At 36.9% G+C, this 22712-nt stretch overlaps 1 pseudogene; it reads right to left on the reverse strand.

Moving 5' to 3' along the window:
• Positions 1–1179: 1179 nt before the first annotated feature.
• Positions 1180–12726, reverse strand: LOC108491152 (annotated as a pseudogene).
• Between the last annotated feature and the right edge of the window lie 9986 nt (positions 12727–22712).

Below are 22712 nucleotides of genomic sequence, written 5' to 3' on the forward strand. Positions count from 1 at the left end.
TTTCACCACATACACACTCCATGTACATACATTGTTCTGAGTTGAAGGCCAGGAGTGGTCATGGGTGATTAAAACTTTATGTTTAGGTTACAAGAGGAGCCCAAGACCTAGTAAGCTTATTTACATTGTTGCAAGCTGAGATGTGGTCCCAGAGTCATTCTCACAGTTACAAATCTGTTTTTTGTTACACTGTTGAAATATCTAAGTTATTACTAATTTATTTATAAGTTATTGAATTAGAAGGACTAATGTAAAATAAAAATTATATCCATGGAATAAATTGTTACACAGAAATAGCATTATCGGTCCTTTATATACTGGACTGAAGGCCCTTTCTGCCTTAGTTCATTTTATCTCGTTCTCTTCTCGTTCACCAAAGATACTTGAAAATATGGAGCACCATAATCCAAATGAATTTGAAGACCTAATATCCTTACTACTCTTATGCCACAGCATCTCATAAGACCTAATCTTAAGCAAGTTGTACTTTTGAGTCCTGACTATTTGGGGCCTGACTGTCAGTGCTCCAATACTTCCCCACTATTGATTGCTCAGTTCTGCCATTACAAGCGTGCACTGCATCAACTCAGTTCAGCCCAATTAGGAGCTCCACACAAAATGTACCTTCATGAATATTTTATTCAATTGATTTAAGCAAGATTCCAGAGAGAATTCAATGCCCATCTTGATTTCTGCATATATGACAACTTTTGTAAACATAGCCACATATCATCAATACCGATAAAGATATGAAATCAACCCTTAAAGTGGATCATTCATTTTGTGGATTTCTTAAGACAAAGTTACACCTCCTTTTATCCAATATCAGATCAAGGAATATTGATTGTTTGAGTGTGTCACTGACTTTCAGTATGCCTTGACCTACATTTCAAAACTCTATTAAGAAAATAAATGGCCCCTTTTCACCCATGGAAGTATTATCATAACCTAGGGTTTTGAATATTCACTACTCCTCTTCCGTGATTTATCTACTAAACCATTCTAAAATCAATAGAATGAAATTAAAATATGACACATGTATATGTAGTTATAAACATACCATAATAAAGTACTTGGCTAAGTACTTTGTTTATTCATCATACTCTTTTTTTTTTTTCCCCAGTCAACAAAGGGGACTTTATTAGGGTCCTGGAGGTCACCCCACAGGCTGCCTCAGTTCTACTTGGCCTTCGGCTGGGGGCGCGGGTTATTGGTGTGGTCGCACTTCTTTTTGTTGCAGTTGACCACATGGGGGTGCATTCCAGCAGATCATCTTGTCACAGCTGTACTTAAGGGCGATGTAGCAAAGAGATGACTCGATGCCACAGCACAGGTGCAGCATCAGGTGCACAGTGGACTCTTTTCTGGGTGTTGTAGTTGTACAGAGTCAGGCCCCGAAGATTAGCCGCTGCTGGTCAGGAAGGATGCCTTCCTTGTCCTGGATCTTGGCCTTGACATTCTCTGTCAAGGTGTCACTGGGCTCCACCTTGAGAGTAATGGTCTTGCGGGTCAGCATCTTCATGAAGTTATGCATCCTGGAGTCCTCGCAGCTGCCTTGCTGAAAAAGCACACATCATCCTCTTAATTCAAGAGAATTATATGAAATAAAGAAGCTGGGAAGGGGCTGCAGGATTGTCACATCAATTCCTTGGATAACTTACTGTCCTTGTTTACCCAGATCTCTCCATGACAAATCATGCCGACTGAACTGGCACTACTGCGCCCCTCATAACTACTGATACAGATAAGCATACTTCTTTGCAAATTCCAAACCATAGATGTCATCTTTATTGAGCTTTCATAAATTCTGGAATCCTAATATTACCTGCTTTCGAAGAATTCCAGACTTTCCCATTCAGTCTCACTCTCCTTTTCCCAAAGAATTTAAGTTTCTTGGTCCTTCAGATAGAAGACTGATCCAATGGAATCAGCTGCTCTCTGGTGATCTATACTGCACTGGCTAAGAGATCCTCTCTTTTCCTAGCTTGTACTTTCTGTCCCAACTCAGTCACAAAATCAAAGAAAAATTGTCATAGAACAAGACACATTTTAAACCGCAGATTCTTCTCCCAGCTGAACCACTCCATTTATACATCTTGGCAGGAGTCATTAGCAGCGAGAAACCCAAAGAGACAACAAAAGAAATGTGCAAGTCTTTTTTCAGGAGCTTCTGAAGTGTTGAAAAGTGTTTCTATTTAAAAGCTCCTGACAATGATTGGCAGGATCTGAGAAAACCTCATGAGATGAGCCCCACCCTCTAAAAATTAGTGCAAGGATAACAGAGAAAGGCTAACACCTAATCCATTCTTACCACAATTGAGGGATTACAATTTAATTACTACTTTGTGGCCCCTCTCAAATGCCACAAGAAGAAACTGAACAAAGCACAGGTCGATCTGAGCACCCTGCACGGGTTGCTGAATTTCCAAGAATGGGAAGTCTAACATTCTGTGTTAAACTGACACAATAAAAACAAGAGGAAGCTTGTATTGATTGATTGAATGATTACTAACCGGCCCATTAGGCCAGTGTCTTCCCAAGAATCTGACATTAAAAAATTTTTAAAGTCAGACAGGCCTAATTTTAAATTTTGCAATTAGGGTATTTAACATACAGGTAACAGAGAACAGAGGTGTATATACTCACCCAGTTTAGTGCAGAGAGAAAATATAGATAGAAATGGAAATTACAGAGTCAGTTCAGAGTAGACATAATGAAGCCCATTTATACTTGATGTAATAGATGTTTAGAATATTAATGATACACATAGCAAAACTGGAGCTACTGACATTTGGATTAAATATCATTTTTTGAATGTCTTTGTAAAAATACCCACTGAGTTATAAATATAAAAAAGCACGTACAGGTTAAACAAAATTTTTACCAGTGAAGTAATTGTACTTTAGGCCTTAGACAAATTTAGTTACGCTTCAGTGAGTTTAGTAATCTATAATTGTGGACCCCCAAGGAAATGTCTTCTAAGTTCATTCTAAGTAGAGAAAGTTGATGATGGTCATCATCAAAGGGGGAGAGGGGAACAAAAAAATGGATCTTTGACATTTTTCATCAAAAGTAGCACATAAATATATGAATCATTTATCCAGTCTTACACAGTAATCAAGAAAGATGCCTTTCTAAGTCATTTTGTTTGTCAACCAGGCAATAGTACATTAACTTCAAACTGAAAAAGAAATTACTTGGGAAACAGAGACTCCAAAATAAAGGACTAGCACACATAGGCTCAAGAGGCTAGATTTTAAATGACACATCAGAAGATATACTATCTAATCAAAGAGGGAAAAAAATCTCTTTATGGGGATAGTTATATTTAGGTACCAGGTTAGTGTTGAGATGTACTACAAAGGTTGTAGAAAGCTTTGGAAAGAAGTTGAAATGGTAAAATATAAATTCCACTTCGAATCAGATTTTTCTATTCAAACAAGTATCCAGCAAAGACAAACAACTGTTAGAGGCTACCATTGTGCAAAGATGGGGTCACAAGTTAAAAGCACCTGATAATTTCAAAATATTCAAAACCAGGCTGAGCATCTCAGACTCACTGTGTGAGGAAAATACAAATAGTCTGCTGTGGTTACATAATGTCTTTATTCATTATCAAACAGCAGATGATATTTGTTTTCCTAATTTATTTTTCTTTCTAACCTGAGTCACAGGCCAGATTTTCCTCCTCTGTAACTCTGCAGGAATTCTTTGGTTGGTGTTTTTTGTAATTCTGTTTGGCATTTTAAATATGGCTTATTCTCCTTAGTTCTAATGTTTCTTGACTTTAACTTCAGACCTCTGCTGCACTGAGGCCCTAGAATTAAGAATAGTCTTATCAGCAAGAGAAATCTAGAGATATTGCTTGTTTAGATCTATAGTAATTAGGTTCTATTACATAAAAGGTATGTAGGATCTTCCTTGAGGGTGAATTTTATCATTTTCAGTTCAAATTTTAATCTATCATACATGTGGTGACTCCTAAATTTAGGTGACATAGTTACAATGCTTCATGGTTGTAATTTCAAAAATTGCTTAACAAAGGTGAATTATAGAATTCTTACCTTTATAGTCTGAGATTTATTAAAAGCAATGTTGGATTTCTGTGTTGGCAAACAATAATAATCTCAGCTTCTAAGAAATGTAACTTCTGAAATCAAATGTACTGCATTTTTGCTTTTCAAGTGTGGTTTTGTGTGTGTGTGTGTGTGTGTGTGTGTGTGTGTGTGTTTGTGTGAGTGCACTCTATTTGTTTTATCTAATGTCCATACAAAGTAGCCATATACTCTAGAAGAGACAGACAATCTTGGCAAAACATTCTTCAAGAAACTATCATCTACATCACAATTTTCTATAATAGTTCATAACATTACTTTTTCAGTTCCCTTTGATGACTCATTCTAAGGGAAGAGAATTGGGAAGCATCTTTTCCTACAAAGCCATACAAAATTAGTCAAAATGGGGTTACTTTAACTTTGGAGGGAGAAAGGAAGGTTAGACAGGGAGATAAATAATGCTTAGCTATTTTGAAAACTCAGAGGGAAATGTATTAGTTCAAAAGCCTACTGTAAAAGTACACATACAACATTTCTACATGTGTCCATGTATATAGCTAAATGCTATATAACAAGAAACAGTGCCAGACAGGAGAAACCTCCCTTTGAGTTACTGGCCAGAGTAGTCCAAGAGACTCTCAAAATTATACAGGCTATTGCCAAAGCTCTTGATTGCCTCCCAGAACTTGAAGGTAAGACATTTTTATTGAAGACAGGACAAGTTTCAGGCACAGGACTTGGAGCAATGGAGCTGGTACTGACCTGGAAGCCTACTCCCAGAAAGATGACTCTCAAAGTTGTGGAGAATCCTATGCAAGCTACTGAGGGAGAACATCAATAAATGATCCAACCCCAGCTTTAAGGCCTAACGATCACAACAATGACGGCACTGCAAACTACATTGGGACAGTAGTCACACTTTTATCTTGGGGGTAATGAACAGCTACCTAATTGGACTTAAATCCCACTCAGTGGGAGGGAACTCATGTGTGGCACTGTAAACATAGCCAAATATACATGGCTGGAGAGAAACCCTAAAACTGTCACAACCTTAAACAAATGTAAGTACTTACTATATGCTAAATAAGGATCCTTATATTTATAGACGAGCATGTCTGTCACCATCCATCAAAGAAGCTTCTTTTGCAACAGATGGAGACTATTACAGAGTACCACAACTATTAAAACACAGAGAGTAATTATCTGTGAAATGCCCAACCTAAAGTGACACATCTACAATGGAACCTCTACACCTAAAGCTCACAGAACATAGTGGAACAAGGGATCAAGAGAACATTAATGCATCTCTCAACTGTCATCAATGAAGTTCCCTGATGCAACAGAGGTCCATGAATACAAAAGGCCACAAATGGTCAAAGAGTAGAGAATAAGAGTCTGCAGAGTGTGAGTCCTTGGACAGGACTCCTGTATTAAACTCCACCACTCAGGACTCAGGGACAATTGCAGAAGAGAGGGCAGAAAGATTGTAAGAGCCAGGAGAGGAGTTGCATGATCATGTGGAAATAGAGTCTTACAGGCTCTTGGTACATTGCTCATATGAACCTACAGCAATGGTGTCGGCATGCACAAAACCCATGCAAACTCAAGCAGTCAAAAACCTAGCACAGAACTGGGGAAATAGGTAGTAGGTCCCAATCTTTGCTGAAGAACCATTGGCAACTGATCTCTTCTGGGTGAGGGAGAGCTGATCTTTTTTAAGGAAGAGACTCTAGAAAGGCTGACTAGAGTTCAGTGAATGAACTTGCACTAAGGAACATATGGGTACACTAACTGAACTTGATAAGCCTTAATATAAATGACAAAATGCATGAAATCGGTGGGGGAGGGATGGGGATGGGGGACAGGTATAAAGGTGATCAAGATGTTTTGTTCAAAATGCACAAAAATTCAATAAAAATACTTTGAAGAAAAAAAATAACCAAAATATATCTTTTTTAGCCATACATTCCAACAACCATAAACTCTCTGGGTGGTATTTAATGCCATTTGGTACAATTCTACTTCCTAAAGGCATTGTATGAAAAGAACTAGTCTAATTTAAGAAGGAATCTGTCTCTGGTAAAACAATGCATACAAAAAGAGAAAAGAAATTTTCCAATTTCCCTTAAAGATCTGATCTTCAAATCTATTTTTTTAATGTAGTAAAGTTAAACAAAAGTTACTATCCAAGTCATTGTGAATATATTAAGAGTCATTTTATGTAAAATATACACTGTAAGCAATTTTAAAATAAATGAGTGTTCTGTACCCTAAGTTGATTTCTTCTACATGCTTTGATTACACCTTGCATAATATTAAGTGTACATTATTTTCTTTTGTCATCAATATTTTCCTTATTATTTTTATACTAGTGGTAAATTTATTTTCAGACACATTGGCCATCGTGTATCTAGAGATCTACACTCACGTAAAAAATGGCCTCTCCAAGGTATGAAAAGGCAAAATATTCTGAAAATAAACCATTTAACTCTGTACATTTTCCAGGTGCAGGAGCAGCAACAAACATGTCACAAGAATGTTCTATTCCTCTCCTTCTGCATAGATGACCCCTTCTTGAGAGTACTGGAATTTTTAAAAATATTTCATGCTTCATTTTCCTTTTTAAGCAGGGCATAGTGGTGTACACCTTTAATCCCAACATTCCAGAGGCAGAGGCAAGTGGATCTCTGAGTTTAAGGCCAGCCTGGTCTACATAGTGAGCTCCAGATCACCTGGAACTACAGGGAGACCTTGTCTCAAAAAGACCAAAACAATTTTTTTCCTTTTTAAAATTTATTTATCTATATGTTTGTGATATTTATTTCTCTATATGTGTGTGTTGTGCACATGTGTGTGCAGAGGCCAGAAGAGGGTATTGGATCCCTTGGGGCCAGAGTTTAGCTGTTTGTGGGATGCCTAGCTTGTTACTTGAGTGTTGGGATCAAATCTCTGATCCTCATGATTGGACAGCAATGCTTTTAACTGCTGAGCCATGTCTCCAGTCAAAGATTTTCCTTTTTAATTGAAAAGGAATCACAAACAAATTAAAGTCCATATTCAGGGACTCCTTGAGTTCAGATAGCAATACTGTCTCTCACCCTACTCAGCTATGAAACTGGGCAACCAATAATGATGTCTTGGTCAGAGCCAGAAAGCAGTATCACAAAACATGATATTAATTTTCATAAAATACTATGGGAGTATTTTTATTGAATTTTTGTGCATTTTAAACAAAACATCTTAATCACCTTTATACCTGCCCCCAACCCCCATCTTCCCATAGCATATTATGCCCCTGATTCTTATTCAGTGTTGCTCTTACTTTTCTGGAAATTCAATAAAGATTAGAAGACTCGCACAGTGTGAATGTAAATGTAGTTTATTTTTAAAACTTGCAGTGCTGTTTGCATGGTATACACTCAGCCCTGAGTTATAATCAGTAGTTTTTGTTTTGCTTTGTCTTGTTTTGCTTTGAGACAGGGTCTCCCTCTAGCCCCAGCTGACCTGAAACTTGCTGTTAGACCAGACTGGCCTTGATTTCACAGAGACTCTGCTTGCCTCTGCCTTCAGAGTTCTGGGATTAAAGGTAAGCACTAACACGCCAGGACCTCAGTGGTTCTTAGTGCATGTTTCCTGGAACTGCACCCATAATATCCCCCTGGAAATCTGTTCCAATGGAAATTCTCAGGTCCCAAACCAAGTCTAGAGACTCAAAATGGGCCCAGCCCACTGTTAATATGTCTTCCTGTCGATTCTAGTGCACAGTCTGTTTTGAGAAATATCATTCCATATCATTTTTAGGAGGTAGAGAGTTGAAAGGTAGATCATTAGACTATTTTACATTTGAAAAAAATTAAAAACATTATTTAAACTTATACAAATTTCCAAATTACAAAACTCTTCCAAATGTATTCACCTTGTGTGACTTTTTAATAGCATTGTGAGATAGGCTGGGAAGGAATTTATATTTTCATTTTACAAGATTGGGTTTGACAGAGATCAAGTAAATTCATCAACTTCAAATTCTCCTTAAAGGAAGAACTGGATTAGAATCCTGTCCTCATATAGTAAAGCACATATACTGTAACTAAGTAAAAGTAGAGTTAAGATTAATAGAGATTTTTGAACTGCTAAATATTTTGAGTAAAATGCCTTTTACCTATTATGAATTAGTTTAAAGCCATCCATTGGAATCAAATCAATGTTGTAAAGTCTTTAAGGTATTTAAATTAAGAATCATTCAAATATGCTAAAAAACTGTCTTGGAGAGTTTTACGCTGTATACCTATTTTTAAAAGATATATTAAAATTAAGTTCTACCTATAACCAAAATTAAACAGTTCTATTCTTAGAAAAGTCCCAGTTAGTAAGTTTTTAGCAGTAAATAAAACAACCATTTATATTTGCTCATATTTCAAAAAAACAGTTTGAGGACATGGACAGCTTCAGAAAATTTAATTTTCATAGTCATGAAAAAAAATTAAATTTATGACTCTCTACCAGTTTAGAAAGTAACTAAATTTCCTCCTTGAAGCTTATGTGGAAGATAGTTTCAAGGTCTTTTTCACATAATCCGATTCTAAAATCATAAGGAAGATTTAACATGGCCATCTGTTGTAAGAATAGCTTCCCTAGGGAGAGGTAGGCAAAGTCTACCCACACCTCACAAAGCCCCAAAGACAAACCAAAGTGCCATTCCACCAAATTTCACCCTGTGGAACCAGTAAGTTTATGTGTGATTTCCTACAGCACATGGGTGAAGGTTACTGGCAAGAGCGTGGGTGACTCCAAAGCTGGAAAGTTTTCACCCAGCATGAAGGATGGGTTCCCCATAGCTATTTAGATGGAATCACTTCTCAATTACCGTCCTCCAGCAGATACACTCTATCACCTCCAAGGAGCCAAGGCTGCTGCACAGAATTAGGGCAGAATTGCAAATGAATGACTGGTATGCGTGGCTGGACCCATAGGTGAAAGTTCAATGACTTTCCCCACTCCCTTCTTCTATGAAGGAGCATCAACAGTCAGCAAGCCTGATCATGGACTCTTTCAAATGGGAATGTCTGCTCCAATGAAGATGGTCCCTATTTTGCTTACAGGACCATATTCTGCAATAACATTTCTTACAGTTTTTATCTCTAACAAACCAGGTTTTTTTCTTAGTCACTTGGTCTAAAATGGTTTCTGTCATGACCCAATCTCTTTTTATGGACGTCTCATAATTTTAAAAGTAGAATTTTAGGATGCTAACAAAGTTGACGCATTTTCAGTTCAGATTGGTACTACTCAAGACATAGGAGTAAGTGGTATTTGTTCAGTAAAACTAATATTTCACAGAAACTGTGAGAATTTCTGATATCTATAGAAATATTAAAGCAAGATGTGGGGGAAACATATTTCAGATTCTTACAGATGTTCTCAGATCCAATAGCATTTCTAGGGAGGACAAGTGTGAGATGTTTCTTTGAGTGACATAGGAGAACAATTTCAGATTCTATCCAGTATCTCTCAAATGAGAGCATGAGAATGTGTTCTTACAAATTAGAAAGATTCATTTCGCATGTCTATCATTTTCATCATAAACAACAACAAAACACACTTTACTAGCTATGGGGAAAAAAAAAACTTCTTTGAAACAATCATTCCAAAAACTACTTTTAAAGATTAAACAAATTTCTTAGGTCATTTTTCTCAAACTAGGGTTGAAGGAGATACATAAAAATGAATTATGCAAATGTCTCCTTATAGGGTATGTTCATCATTCACATGCGAGAAACAATGGTAGCAATTTATTCACTGGCTCAGATCCGGTAGGATTTGATAAGCACAACATATTTCTCCAGTAAAAAATTAAACAAATATGAAATAGTATTTTGAACATTTGTAGGAAGACAGAGTGTCAGTGGGACAGTCTAGCTGTATTTTCACAGAGCATCACCTCCAACCCAGAACAGAAGACTATTTCATCACTACAAAGTGTTTGAACTTGCCAAAGCATGGTTTTAATGTAAATCAGATGGATTTTGCTAGATTTTATTATTGATTTAAAATTCTATTCAGACATGGATCTCTACTACTAGTGCCAGACTGGACCAGTCCCACTGTCCCTCCCTGAGGCACTGCTGCTTGGCTCATGGGACATTGAAACCTTTCAGAGGCTTACACTTGCTATTCAATAAACAAAACTCTCAGCACAAAAATAAGACTTCCATTTGAAGATAATCTTCAAGATAATCCACTTGTGTGAATATTTTTAACTCCCAGAAGTAAAGGGAAGGGGAATGATGCATTAAAAGAAAGTAGGAAATGTGCACAAAATTTGGTATTTTCAAAAATTATCTACACAGTAATAATACCTCTTTGTTTTACTCTGTTTTTTAGTTTCACCTTGGTCAAACCAACCAGACTGCTCATTGTTCAAGGTCAGGGTTACAACTATAGAAAAGAGAATGTCTGAAAGGAATTCTGATGTTGAATTTTAATGAAAGGTATCTATGTTAAACCATGGATGGATGGATGGATGGATGGATGGATGGATGGATGGATGGGAAAATGGGATGATAGAAGCTAGATAGGAAAGAGAGAGGGAGAGAGAGAGAGAGAGAGAGAGAGAGAGAGAGAGAGAGAGAATAGCTAAACCTCCCTATATATATGTATGTATTTTTTGAGGCAGCCTAGGAACAGTGTTACCGTGCTAGCAGTGACCACACCTAGCACTCATGTCTCAGTTTGTAAAACATGAGCTTGATCAACTTTATTTCTGGAAAAAAGATAAATTTCACAACTAGTTCACCCCAAAATAGAGACATGATAAAATACACACACACACACAAATAGATTGAATGCTGCTCCAATTGAACAGATCTGGGACAAATTATATATCTAAATAAACAGTAATAGTTCTTTATAATTCACTGAATTAAATTAATATTAGAACAAATGAAGTCATTCTAAAACAAATAGGTAGATGACAAAGAAGAAAAAAGAATATTTTCCTTACATAAGTATTAACTAAAGAATACAGAAAAATTATGGAATTAAAATTTTACTACATGGAAATAATCATTGCAGAATGTAATTCCAACACAAGTTCTCAACAGATACTAAAACTACAGGATGAATATTTGATGAAACAGTATATTCTCAAAATCTCAAAGTATCTCACCACAATATTCTCATGAATTATGAAGGGGGAAATATTAACATTTATGGGAGAACCCTGGCAGACACCACCTTAACCAAATGAGCAAAGTTAGTTCACCAGTAGTGGTGAATGAGTACCACATACCTCCTGAGGTCATAGCATCCTGTCATGGTTATTCCTGCTAAAAGCCTATAGCTGAAATCTGATTAAAAAGAAACATCATATGAACCAAAAATTGAGCGATGTGCTACAAAATAGCCTCTACTTGTGTCTTTGAAAATCACAAGGTCATGAAAAACAAATAAAAAAATGTAGAATTATTCCAGGATAAAGGAAACAAAAAACACATAATAACCAAGCATAACTGTGACTCTGGACCAGAAAAATATTTTGCTAAAAAGGACATTATTAAAATAGCTGGCCAAATCTGAATATGTTGTTTTACTACTGTTATCTACTTCATTGCAATAATAAATTACTACATCATATCAATGCCATTCCTCTGATTTATGTAATTAAACTTTGTTTATGTATAAGAATATTTTTAAAGGTAATATAGAAGTATTCAGATGAAACACAAGTGTACTTGCTTAGCTCTCAATTTAAGAAAGGGAGTTGGAGGTGGTAAAAGGGGTGTTCTAGTTTGTTTCTCCATTGACGTGACAAAACACTCTGGCCAGTACTAACTTGGGGAGGAAAGAGTTATTTGGCTTATATCTCCTGTGTCACAGTTCATCAGGGAGCCAGAGGTAGGAATTAGGGCAGGAACCTGGAGGCAGGAGCTGAAGCACAGGCCATGGAGGAATGCTGCTTACTGGCTTTCTCCCCTGGCTCATGCTCAACCTACTTTCTTATACAACACAAGCCCACCTGCCCAGGGGTGGCACCACCCACAGTGGACTGGGCCCTCCTACAACACTCAATAATCAAAGAAGATGCCCCACAGACAAGGCCTCAGACCAGTCTAATGGAGGCAATTCACCAACTGAGGCTCCCTCTACCCAGGTGTGTCAAGTTGACAACTAAAGAGTCCCAGCACAAGAGGTTTTTGCTGGGATTAAAGGCATAAGTCACCATGCTCAGCTAATTATACCATTTACAACATTTCTATAATTCCAAACTCATTTCAAAGCATAAGTTAAAATAAAGCATAGCCTTCTGATATGACAGAAATGTAAAACACAGAATAGAAGGTACAGCTGGTGGGTTCAGTAACAATCTCCAGAGGTAATAATATGATTGCCAGTTTTCATAGAGAAGCAAGAACAAAAGAATCTTGATCCTCTTGGTGGATTATCTCTGTAATCCATAAAATGAGCAAAATAAACATTGAATTCAGACATGAACATTTCAAAGACATAGTAAGAAAGCGTCTTGTCATTTAAATGTACTTAAACTTTTAAGTGAAATGAACAACATCTCCGCAAACTGAAGAACATCTCTAAAGTTATCTGGAGAAAGCAATCTACTCAACAATGCAGATGTGAAAGTCAATCCATCCTTGGTGAATTCTGAGAGAGCAAGGCATCAGGGAGAGGTACTTAGATGCTATTCAGGAAAGAAGCAGGTGTTTTCTCATCCTCAAAAGTGTAGACCCTAAGAAGAAGAAAATATTGAGTTTGCCGTTATACAAATAAAATCCCAGAAACGATTGAAATATTCAAATACGTAGCTATAAAAATGTAAGGACTAGACACAGGTTGTCAGCTTTACTAAAATCTTAGTCAAAATAACTTTTCCCCCTAGGGTAGCTTGACAGATATGTACATTAATATGAGCTCTATTTTTTTGCTATATTTTGCTACTCAGAGGTCATTGGCAATATTTTATAACAAATTGTCATAAATAAGAGAAAAAGATATAGATTGATCCTGCTTACTAATACTGTTGAAATAGATTTAAAATCACTTAAATCATTGTTGCAAAGTATGGTTCAGCTGAAAGGAATAGCCTTGCACTGGCAGAGAATTAATCCTAATCATAAACTATACGATTAACAGGAAAATACACCAAATTCATCAAGAATAGTTGTGGCATGTGAAAACACAAATGAAAAATATTTCCTCAAGTTGAAATTATTTTTAAAATATTTATCTTAGTACTTTTCAAGTGGGTATGTGTGAACACGAGCTGGAGTTACAGGCTACTGTGAGCAGCCTGATGTGGGTGCTGGGAACTACATTCAGGTCCTCTGCCTCTGCAAGATAAGTATATGTTCTGAGCTACCGATCCACCTCTCCAGCCCTTAAGGTGAATGTATTAACCATAGAGAACAACACTACTAGTTCTGTAAGTTTTGTCTATCTTGGTTATACAATATAGAAAATTATTAGTAATACAAAAATAAAAACTGTAATGCTCAACATGTAGATGTGAACTTTCTGATCCCCTGGCAGTGCTTGCTCTTATATTGTGTGCATGTGTTATTTGTAGGTGGAAACACGTAGCATATCTGTTCTCTACTTAACTTCACATGTATACATAGCTTGCCCACTAATGTCTGGCACTATTCTAAGCTCTGAGGTCAGACAGCTATAAATGAATCAAGCAAATGCCCTCAAACTCATAAAATTATAGTTTAGATACAGTTTAATACTTTATTTTGCTCTCCTAAGATTGCCTTCATGGCATTAAATGTTTTTAAATGATGGCAAACATTCAATTTCTCATGGTTATGTCCATCACTCATTTAGTCATTTTCCTATTGTTGGATATTTAACTACTCCTAAATTTCATTATAAATACTACTAAAAGTGTTGCACATATAAAACAAATTCCATTTCTTAAGAATATAATCTAAGAGATGTTATTAATACTCAACTCTTCCTCCGTATTTTCCATCTGGCTTCTGAAAAGACTGTAACTATTTTTACCAAAATAAAAACTGAATTAATGCATTTAATGTCCTTATGATTAATATTGAGTTAAAAGTAGAAATAAACTAACCAACATCTGACAACTTGGTTGGCAAAGATTTATATTACTGAGGCTTAAGTTTACATATTTATTATAATTGGGGAATGATTTTAGGTTTATTACACATTTCCATTCACCTTTCATGATTCATTCATACACTTTCTATATTGCTGGGTGCCCCCTTTATCTTGTTTACATTACTTGTAGGCACTCTTTACATAGGTAAGAATAATAACCTTTGGACAAGATGACAGGATAAGCTTTAATGTATAATAATGGAAAATATGCAAAGCAAAGTTAAAAGTTGAAATAATCATCTCTCTCTCCTTGTATGTCTAGTGCATATCTATATTTGTTCATACATGGATAGAAAAGCAAGATGGAGAATTTTTGACCCAATTGTGCTTCATCTTGACTTCACAATCGAAAGGAGTCAAGTCATATAAAATAAAGAAGCGCAACACTAAAATACCTAAAGGGAAAAAGTCCACTTTTATTTTCAGGTTTTTATATTAAGACAAGACATGTGTTCAAATGTGGGAGGAAACACTTTTACTCTTTTTAAATGTGAGCAGGCCCACTCATATCTGAATGTACATTTTAAGAGGAATATAGACATAAAAGGCTTATATAGAGGCGAGTGCCCTGGAACAAAATAGAGTTTAAAATTACATAGGCCCAGGAAAAGAAAAAGAAAGAAATATGAATATTTACCTTGGAAAATTCAGACTTTTTACTATCCACCTGTTAATGTACCAGTGTTAATGTATTAATGTATTAGTAGAAAAATTATTTTCTACTAATTTTGTGATGTCTCAAGCCATCAATGAGTGTAAATTCTATCTATGACAGTATTTCAACAAGTGACTATTGAGTGTATTTGTAAATGGATGAGTGTGTAAATGAAACACCAGGTGAGCCAAGATCAAAGTTACAACATATGTTTTCAGTAATCTTTCTAATTGTAAAGTTTTCCCATGAAGGAAAAGCTGCATCAAACGAATCAGCAGGATTCCTTTTGTTTTTAAAAGATGGTCTCCCTGTAGCCCCCGCTGGCCTGGAGCTCACAGAGAGCTATGACTGCCTCTTTCTCCTGAGTGCTGGGATTAAAGGTGTACACCACCATACCTAGATCCTCTGCAGCATCTCTTAAGCAAAGAGATGGATAGACAAGTTAGCACTCAATCACCTATTCCTTATGGACACACTTATCTTCACAAATCCTTAATTTTTGTGAGAGAAGACAATTACACAATGCCAGTTGGAGAGGGTGAGGAAGAGATTGTTGTGAACAGAGTATTTGAAGATATACTTCAAATGGAAAACTTGAATGTCAGAAACTCAGATTTTAAATATCTTTTGAAGTGATTTAGATCAGTTTATACAACTTTTTACATTTTAGAACGGAATTACATATTTGAATGTGATGTTTCGCCAAAATGCTGAATGAATAGAACATGTTCATAAAGTATATTTCATTCATATTCAGATTTGTGGGGTACTGTGGGCAATGAAACACTCAATAAATACAAGATAATGTTTCATTATCATTAGCATTTATCCCTTAGACAGAGCTGGCTTGACAGAAGTTATTCTAGAGAATGGGTATAATTGAGGTAAGAATCTTCCCCTAAACTTTCATACCTAATACATTAACTGCAGTCATGTTTCCAGCCAAATTAATCAAACAGATATATAAACTATTTAAGACGTTTGAGTGGGAGAGCCAGAGCCACTCTTTCTAGGCTCAGTCTGCCAAAATCCATTGGAGGCGTCTCTATTTCTAATATTAGATACTACAATTGGACCTCCGCCTCCTGCCTCCAGATAACTACTCAGTAGGGCCGACTCTCAGCTTATGTGAAGCTAGAGGAGAGCAGGATTTGTGACATTCTGGGAGTTTGCCAGATTTCAGTGCATGATAGGACCAAGGCTGAAGGCCAAGTGACAAATCCACTAGAAAGATATACAAAACGTACCCTCATGCTTTTGTTGACTAAAGCGTTATTTTTTTTTTTTTCTGAGCATGGGGGTAGGGAGGAAATAATCTACTTTTTTTAAAGTATCTCTCCAAGAAAAATAATTCCAAGTTGAGACTGGTATACTGTGAGAGGGAAAAAAACTAAAATAAAAAGCTTAGCTGTAGTTCATTAACTTTAATTGGTTTTTGTTGCCTCTCCTCAGGTTTCCTGGATCTTTCCGCCATCTCCTCCCCCAACTCTCTGGTTCTTCTTCTACCTCTCGCCTCCTCCCCCTCCAATCTGGCTTTCCCTCCTTCCTGGCAGCATTTTTAGCTTTAATTTGATAGTAAAAAACTGAATCCAAAGTTACAGAATTCTTCAAATCCAACTTCTTTGAAGAAAAAGAAGTTTTAGAAAAAGAATGTGTATCCTAGCTTATAACCAGGACTACTTCAAAGGCACATGTCCCAACATCTGACAGATGTGGAAGGTGAAAAGGACAGGGTCCCTGCATGAAGTCATTTATTCGTTTAAAACATTTATAGAACACCTAGTACAGGCGCAGTTCTGGGCCCCGGAAATAAGCAGAGAACTAAAGAAAAACCCCATTGTCATGAAGCTTACAGTCTACTAGAGAAACAGACAAAAACAAATGAACAAGCCAATGTATTAAAAAACTGTAGCCATTAATGCTATCAAAAGGCACAAGGCAGAGTGACAGAATTAAGACCAGCATGCTACTTAGAGCATAGTCAAAAGGCTTCTCTGAGGATGTGCTTCTTAAACATACCCCAGAAGAATGTGAGGAAATAAATCCTGAGACCTTTTTTTCAGGAATAACATTTAGACAGGGGGTAGCATACATACAGAAGGCCTATGTATCCAGAGTACAGGAGAGCCAAGAAGGGCATGAAGAACAGGAGGTCAGAAATAAATGAAAGAAAACAATTAATTTGACAACTTTTGTGTTCATCCTCTACCATTGCAGAGTTATCTATATGCATGAGTATTCAAAAAGAGCCACCAAATCTGTCAGGCACTAAACAATTGCTGTATTGAAATTTTCTGAGCAATTAATTCTGAAATGTAATGCTTTTTAAATCCTTGTTCCAAAGTACCTACCCCCATCATTCCAAAACTATTGTACAATCTTAATTGAAACATGAGGTGCTAATTTGAGTTTAAGGTAGAAAGGAAGATAGGATAGAAACCTAGACAGAGTCAAAATAGTTCCAACCAATAATTATGCCACCAAAATTTAATTTAGTTACATGAATTTACATGAGCTACACGTCTTCCACCTTTTGTTTCTATTGCATCCAAGTGGTTGGAGTCATGTTAATTCAAACATGGTCCATGATACACACACACACACACACACACACACACACATCTATGTATTCAAATTGAAATCTGTGTGTGTATCCCATACCTTAATGCCATGACAAACATGACTGATTGCATTTTATCAGCCATATCATGTTTTGATATTTAAAATATGGCTACAGAGTATGTAAGCACTTCCCTGGTCTAGATCCATTCACATCTCACCAGATACAGAGGATTATTCCAAATCAAAGTAAGAAAGAAAAAAAGAAAAGAAAAGAATAGTCAGTTGTCTTTAGCTCCACTGAATGACTTCCATTAGCCTTGGCTTATAATCCCAAAGCACATAGAAGTGCTAATTTCATTACTAACATGACTCAACCAGATCTACCCAGGCAAATGCACCTAAAACTCAGATTTAATTTCATGCTTCATGATGGAAATGGAAACCAAATTTGGAAGGGGAAAAGGGGGGCAGTAGGAAACCAAACCCTGCAATAATGATTGACCAGAGTATAAATACCTAAAACCAGGAAAGCTGAATCCAAGTTCTGTTATATAACACTTGGAAAGTTTTACTTTTCCAGATCTCAGCAACCTCACAGGGATAAGAGGACACTGAATTTGTGTTTTAGAGGACTACATAAAATTTTCAATTCAGTCATTAAACTGTAGGCAGATTCAAAGATTTCCAATAGACTACTAGATAATAAATATATATCCATAACTTATTCTCCTTCAGTGGTACTGTATTTATCAGAATGCTGAAGGATTGACTACTTTTCTTACAGAAAACAGAATTTATTATATAGGAACATATGGAAAAGGAAAAACAAATATGGAGATGAAAATAATGGGAGTCTAGAAAGATATAGTTAAAGCAAAACCTGTACCACAACATACTGTGAGCATCCAAATTACTCAACAAGTAGCAAGATGAAGTAGAACAAGAAAACTCAATGTTGGGAAGAGTCCTGTTGTTATGGTTTGAATATGAAATGTCCCTCACAGGCTCATGTGTTGAATGTTTGGTCCCCAGAAAGTAATGTGTTTAGGGAAGTTGTGGAACATTTAGGAGGTAGGGTCCAGCTGGATAACTTGGACCACTAGGATCATGTCATTGGGAGCTATACCATGTTCCAGATGCCTCTCAATTTTTCTTTCTCTCTGCTTCCTGTTCTCCATGAGGTAAAGAAGCTCCACTGCTTCAAGCTTTTGTTGATGTGATGTTCTGCCCAAGTACATGGAAGCAAAACAACTATAAACTGAACCTTTTGATACCATGAGCCAAAATAAATCCTTCCTCCACCTTTAAATTGTTTATATTTGTCATTCTGACATAGTGAGAAGAAAGTTAGCAACCTCTTCATAATGTGAAATGAGACTCATTTCTTAGGAAATTGCTAGTTCTATGATGGAGAGAGCTTGGGACTTGTCCTTTGTTCCTCGTAGAATGATTGCCTTCCCAAAATCAGATATTGAAGACTTCATCACCAGTGTGATGGCACTTAGGGATGAGACCTTTGAAAGATAATTAGGCTTAAAGAAGTTCATGAGGATAGAGCCCACATGATTGGATTAGTGCTTGTATAAGAGGAATAAAAACAATCAAAGCTTCATTTCTCTGCTATTTGATGATATAGCAAAATGTCGGCATGTAGAAGCTGGGCACAAGATATTGGGCATAGCATAGCAGACTATCTTAAATTAAGAGGGTGACAATTCAGTGGAGTGCTCAACCACAAATGGGACGTCTGTATTACACCCTCCTCAGGCTCAGGGACCATCTTGGAAGAGAGTGAAGAAGACTGAGAGATCCAGAGGCCAGATAGGACAAGAGCAAAATAGTGTCTTCTAGATATGACAGGACCACTGTGCTCATGAACTCCAACCGTTGTGGTTGCCTGCATAAGATCAAGCCTGTCAATATACAGTATGGAAAAGGGAGGGGCTCAAAAGCCACTCAACCTGCCTGGAAACCTATTGCCAGTTGATGGCTTCTCGGGGAAAGAGAATCAGTTTTCTTTAAGGTGTGGCCCCAGGTAGGTCAACTCTCAGGGCATGGCCCCACATTAATGAGTATATGGCAACACAAATTGTTGGACTTGGTGGGTTTGAAAAAAAAAAAAAAAGGAATAGGGTAGTGGGGATAAATATGGTAAAAATGAATTGTACTAAATTCTCAAAAATTAATAAAAACAAACCAGGCACGATGGTGCACTCCTTTAATGCCAGCACTCAGAAGGCAGAGGCAGGCACATCTCTGTGACATCAAGGCCAGCCTGGTCTACATAATGACTTCCAGGCTAACTGGGGCTCCAGGGAGACCCTGTCTCAAAAAGACTTTAAAAATTAATAGAACATTATATTTTAAAAGAGACTGAGGCTGAAAAGATGGCTCATGAGTTAAGAACACTATCTGCTCTACCAGAGAAACTGGGTTCAGCTCCTAGCACCCACATGGTGGCTCATAATCATTTGTACCTCAAGTTCCAGGGGATCCAATGTTCTCTCTGGCCTCTGAGGGCATCGAATGCATGTAGTGCACTTACATACATGCAGGCAAAACATTCATACACATAAAATAAAAGTATTTTTTAAAAGTCTAACATAATAAAAAATATATTTTTTTAAATATTTAAAGGGCTAGAGAGACGGCTCAGCAGTTAGAATATCTGCTGTTCTTCCAGAGGACCCGGGTTCAATTCCTTGCATCCACATAGTAACTAAAAACCATTTGTAACGCTAGTTCCAGGGCATCTGAAACTTTCTTCAGACCTCCGCAGGCATTGCATGACATGACATAGGTGCACTTACACACATGCAGGCAAAACACTCATGCAAATAAAATAAACAAATAAATAAATAAATAAAATATGAAAAAAGAGGCTAACAAATGCAGCTTTTCTTCATCTAAAAGATGACTATTTCACATCCCTGTAAGTGATATACGGTTCCAGAAACAATGTTCAATGAGTAACTGTAAATGAATAGAAACAATGGCTTAGGACAAGTTACTGAGATTTTGAATAACTTCAAATATTTCCTAAATAATCACCAAACTACCCTTTCTATGAATGCATGTCCTCTAGGGTATTTTCTTTCTTAATCTCCTCAGCCATGTTGGAGATCAAGAGAAATCCTCTGGAAAGAAAATCTGAAACTCATATTCATAGATTTCTTTTTCCATGCATTTTCTTGTTTATCAAATCTAATTCTTAGTTATATTTGCATTTTAATAGCTTCAATCCAAAGAAATTGAATCCTGGAAGTGGGATTTCAGGTGACTTCCAGTGTGGGATACAAGAAACAGGATTGTGAAGCAATCAGCTCAAAGACTGGGTTAATCCACTTGGGACACCTGATGTCCCAAGATATAAACAACTTACTCTTCTTCCCAAGGAGCTGGTATGTCATGAATACTAGAGATATCATTCTTGTCATTCCCAAAATTATATGTTCACACTGTGTGTATAAGTGTATCTATGTTTTCTATAGCTCTTTACTGTAAATAGAATAAATTGTTGTTTCCTATGATTTTTGCAGTAATTATTATGGGCTCATTACTAGCCACAGTGGCACAAAAATCATCAAGACATCTGATAACATTCAAAGCACATTCATGCTAATAATTTTATGGTGACAAACTGTGGTCAAAAGAACTTGACTTTTAGTCTGGGGCTAAATGTTGGCTCTTCCAGTTACAAATCTTAAGTATTAGGCTAAGTTGCTGACACTTGCTGGCTCTTAATTATCTCCTCTATTTAAAAGGGCTAATGAGGGCTGCAGAGATGGCTCAGTGGTTAAGAGCACTGACTGCTCTTGCAGAGGACCCAGGTTTGATTCCTAGTACCCACATGTGGCTAACAACCATCTGTAACTCAGTTCCAGGGGAATTCAATGCTTCTTCTGACCTCCACAGGCATTACACGACACGGGTGCACTTACACACATGCAGGCTAATGAGGGCTGGAGAGATGGCTCAGTGGTTAAGAGCACTGACTGCTCTTGCAGAGGACCCAGGTTCAATTCCTAGTACCCACATGTGGCTAACAACCATCTGTAACTCAGTTCCAGGGAAATCCAATGCTTCTTCTGACCTCCACAGGCATTACACCACACGGGTGCACTTACACACATGCAGGCTAATGAGGGCTGGAGAGATGGCTCAGCAATCATATACTCATTCACATAAAATAAAAATAATAAATAAAATATTTTTTAAAAGGGCTACTGATAGACAACTTTACTGTGTTGTCCTGAGTATTAAGTAAGTCACTAATCATAAAACAAATGAAAGAGTGTCTATCCTGGAGTGATGTCTACTATTAACGTCTCCCTTTTCCTCTTTTCACCGTCATAGAAGTGGCTGAACAGCCATGCAAAGGCATCATGGATTTTATTGACATTTTTCTACTGTTGATTTCATATATTATAGCATTTGTGAGCATGAGCTCTGTTTCATAGCTGATAAACTGCATCTTTTATATTTGTATACCATAAATCATGCACTGATCCTTTATTGTCAGAGGAACAATAGTACCACTCATAGTTTTCAAAAGTTATCTTTTTTTTCCTTTAACCAACTTAGATATTATTCTTTCAAATGTGTTATACATGCCTCCTTTCAATATAAGTATTATGAATATAATTCTTTATATTAAAAAATATTTAAGGAATTGTCCCATGCCAGAGCAAGATGCTATACTTTTGATTGAAAACAAAAATTTTTTAAATTAAAAAGTATCCCAACTCTTCATAAGCTTACAACCCAGATATTTGTAAAGCCGTGTATGGCATGTATGTAAGTGTGCCTGTGTCATGAAATGCCCACGGAGGTCAGAAGAGGGTGTCAGGCCCTGTAGAACTGCAGTTATGGACAGTTGTTAGCTGCTATATGGGTGCTGGGAATGAAACCCAGGTCCTCTGGAAGAGCAGCCAATGGCCTTAACCACTGGGTCATCTCTCCAGTCCCTAAAAGACTTTTTATTTTTTTATCTATGTGTATGTTTGTGAAAGAGAGTAAATGCCACATGTGGGAAGGTACCTGAGCTGTTGAGCTGGGTGTTAGATTCCCTGGAAAGGAGTTACAGGCAGTTATGAGCAGCCTGAGGTGGTACTTGAAACTGAACTCGGGTCCTCTAGAAGATCAGCAATTACTCTTAAGTGCTGAATCATCTCTCCAGCCTTTTCTTTAAGCTTTTTTTAAAATTATAAGCTGATATTGGATGTCTTTACTAGACCATTCTTCACCTATATATTTTGAGACAGTCTCTAGCTGAACCTAAAGCTCATCTACTCAGTAGGCTG

The sequence above is a fragment of the Nannospalax galili genome, unplaced genomic scaffold, assembly GCF_000622305.1.
Source record: "Nannospalax galili isolate Female #2095 unplaced genomic scaffold, S.galili_v1.0 scaffold918, whole genome shotgun sequence".
In the NCBI taxonomy this organism is placed as follows: domain Eukaryota; kingdom Metazoa; phylum Chordata; class Mammalia; order Rodentia; family Spalacidae; genus Nannospalax; species Nannospalax galili.